We start from the raw sequence: 3,549 nt of genomic DNA, 5'->3' as shown, positions 1-3,549 counted from the left end.
GGATCCAAAGCAGAGTATCTGGGACTCAGACTCACTCGCTGATATAGAATGTGGTGTCCCAAGTGGTGACCTAGCCGGTTGTATCACAACACCCACCACTTAACCAGCACTTTAACTGCCAGCTTAATTCCCACTCCTCTGAGTGGCTTTTAATTGATCCTGGATGTTGTTGGAATAGGGATGACAAGAAAAATCAGGAAAAAAATAAAACAAACTCCTTTATCTATTATCTATCTATCTACTCCTCTATCTATCTATCTATCTGTCTATCATCTATCTATCAATCTATTACAGGAGATGCTTCAGACATGCATTTCTACACACAGGAAAAGATTATTTGGGTAAATGATTGTTCACATTTCCTTGCAATATTTATAAAAAAGCACCTGATAAAAATCTTCGGAAGAGGGATTGACAAGTGACTCACTCACTGGCATTTTGTTATATTAACCATCCCCATCAAATAATAAATTTTTAGTCACTCAGTTGCACATGCTGCTACATCAACCTTCATCTGATAACGGTGCACTCCACCCTCATCAAGAAGAGACTTTTTCTAAGAAAATAGGAAAACTTGGCCTTTGGATGAGCTTTCTGCCCCCTTCCCATCCATCTTCCACTTCTCTGATGGTTTTGGTGCTGGGTTCAGTCCCAAGGGGAATGGGAAAGACACTGCCCCCTGTAAGGGTTTTTTGTTTGTTTGTTTGTTTTTTGTTTGTTTGTTTGTTTGTTTTGCTACTGATGTCAGGAAACAGGTTTCCCTTTTTCACGGTTAACAACAACACGGTGGAATACTAATGTTCAGTTGTCATTTCTAAGCTCTGCATTGCTGTCAACCTGGAAGTTAGAAAAACCCCTTAAACAACCCCAGAAACCACCGTGCTGGCTTGGGATCAACGGGCCACAGTGTTTCTGAGCTGACAGCATTAGGTGGGGACACATCCGAGTTCCAGCCACCCCGTTTTGCCTTCTCAGCTGTGAAGAGCTGGTTCCTTTCCATCCCTAAGCCGGAGACTACAACAGCAGAAGCAGATTTCTACTTCCTGCGTCCTACTTCAAGTATCATTGCCAAACTGTCTTTTTGACAGGTCATTAAAATCTTTCAAAGTTGAGATGTGGGTTTCGATGTTTGTGTTTCTTGTTTTGTTTTCAAGGGCTCACACTGGTGGTGTTAAACCACCTTGCAAGAGGAGGTACAACTCAGCTGTCTGAGGACAAGCCCCGGTTGCATGTCCACAGCCCCACTCTCACTGAATGCCTCAGGGTTCGCTGTGGCGATTCTGCACAGGGGCACTGAGCGCACTGTGCTTGTTAGCGAGCAAGATGCCACTATGGGAGCCAGCACTGTGGCATAACAGGTAAAGCTACTGCCTGTGGCGCCAATACCCCGTAATGGGCACTGGTTTATGTTCCGGCTGCTCCACTTCCGATCCAGCCTCCTGCTGATGGCCTGGGAAAAGCAGCAGAAAATGGCCCAAGAGCTTGGGCCCCTGCCCCCCACCTGGGAGACCTGGAACAAGCTCCTGGCTTCTGGCTTTGGCATGGCCCAACCCTAGTTGTTGAAGCCATTTGGGTTCCAACCAGCAGATAGAAGATCTCTCTCTCTCTCTCTCTCTCTCTCTCTCTAATTCTTTCAAATAAATAAATAAATCTTTCAAAAAAAAAAAAAAAGTAACTGCAGGGCAAATTAGCTAACACAAGTAATGATCAATGAGCCTTGGAAATGCTTTACTGCTCTTCCTGTATAGCTAATAAGGCTATTACTCTCTTATAGAAACTGATATGAACAATCAACTGCAATAGGGCAAGAATCCTGACTATGAATTCTGTGCTGAACCCACAGTCATGTAAAATCCATGCACAAGGGCCAGCGCTGTGGTGTAACAGATAAGCTGCTACCAGCAGCGCTGCCATCCCATATGAGCGCCGGTTCAAGTCCCTGCTGCTCCACTTCCGATCCAGCTCTCTGCTAATGTTCCAAACAGCAGAGAATGGCGCAAGTCCTTGGGCCCCTGCACCCACGTTGGAGACCAGGATGAAGCTCCTGGCTCTCAGCTTCAGCCTGGCCCAGCCTTGGTTGTTGTGGCTATTTAGGGAGTGGCCAGCAGACAGAAGATCTCTCTCTCTCTCTCTCTCTCTCTCTCTCTCTCTGTAACTCTGCCTTTCAAATAAATAAAGTAAACCTTTAAAATAAAAGAAAGAAAAAGTAGAAGATGGCCCAAGTGCTTGGACCCCTGCACCTACAAGGGAGAACTGGAGGAAGTTCCTGGCTCCTGGTTTCGGGTTGGCCCAGCCTTAGATGTTGCTAACATTTGGGGAATGATCTCTCTGTCTCTCCCTCTCTGTAACTCTGTCTTTCAAATAAATAAAAACTTTAAACAAACAAACAAAAGAGGGGTGGGTATTGTGGTGCAGCAGGTTAAGCAGCTGCATGGGACTCCCACGTCCTATATTGGAGCGCCTGGGATTGAGTCACACTTCGGCTGCTGATCCAGCTTCCTGCTATTGTACACCCCAGATGATACAGATGAAGGCCCAAGTACTTGGGTCCCTGACACCTATGTCAGAAACCTAGATGGAGTACCCAGCTCCTGTCAAGGAGAGTGCTAACCTTCTCTCCTTTCATACAACACCCCAGCTCCTGTCTTCAGCTTGATCCAGCCCCAGCTGATTGTGGGCGTTTGAGGAGTGACCTAGAAGATGGGGATCTCTGCCTGTTATTCTCTCTCTCTTTCTCTCTCTCCTTTCCTCTCTCTCTCTCTGTTGCTCTGCCTTTCAAATAAATAAGAATAAATAGCCTCTTTAAAAAGTGGCGTAAAGCAATCTTTAAGTCCACATAAACACAATTGGCATTTTAAAGAAGTTGAGTTTCCCAGGAGTGACTGCAGGGCTGTACCTGTGGCACTGTGACTGCCTTCACTGGAGGTGTCTGCAGCGAGCCTCGTGGGTCCCATCTGTACTTGACAGTTGACCTCACCTTCTAGGCTACAAAATTCTTATGCAGGGAGTTATTCCTCTCCGTAGGGGAGGACCAGACGGGAAGCGGCCAAAGGCAGGAGAACTCAGGATCTGCTCTATGTGGGGGCCTGTTCCCTGGTAGGTCCATATCCTTTGTTGTTTATGTTTCTCCCTGGATGCAGACAGGCGTCAGCTTCTTGTTCTGTAAAAATGGAGACAAGGCAAGTCCACCTCGTGTGGGCACTTTGAGGAGTAAAGATGTTCCAGTGAGCCAAGTGCCTGGCACTGTTTGCAGCCAGTGGAAAGGACTGAAAAAATGACAGCTAAACATACAATCTCGTGTCATTTAACAACTGGGAAACTTTCTCAGAACTGTGTCCTCAGGTGGTTTCATCGTTGAGAGGACAAATAGCACAAACCCACCCAAACTTGGATGATACAGGCCTATCACACATATTGGCCTCTTGATGCAAACAAGAAATGCAGGAAACATGGGTTGTCTGAGGCTGCTACTGGATTAACGTGGGGCACACTGTTCGACAGTAAACTTTCTTTTATGGCGAGAAGGAGGACACCCTAAAATAATGATCG

The 3,549-nt window shown here is 46.3% G+C and overlaps 1 pseudogene; it reads right to left on the bottom strand.

Moving 5' to 3' along the window:
• Window positions 1-2,565: 2,565 nt before the first annotated feature.
• Window positions 2,566-2,633, bottom strand: LOC127493373 (U6atac minor spliceosomal RNA; annotated as a pseudogene).
• Window positions 2,634-3,549: the final 916 nt, after the last annotated feature.

This window comes from Oryctolagus cuniculus, chromosome 5 (assembly GCF_964237555.1).
Source record: "Oryctolagus cuniculus chromosome 5, mOryCun1.1, whole genome shotgun sequence".
NCBI lineage: Eukaryota > Metazoa > Chordata > Mammalia > Lagomorpha > Leporidae > Oryctolagus > Oryctolagus cuniculus.
This window is presented reverse-complemented; position numbering and strand designations above follow the sequence as displayed.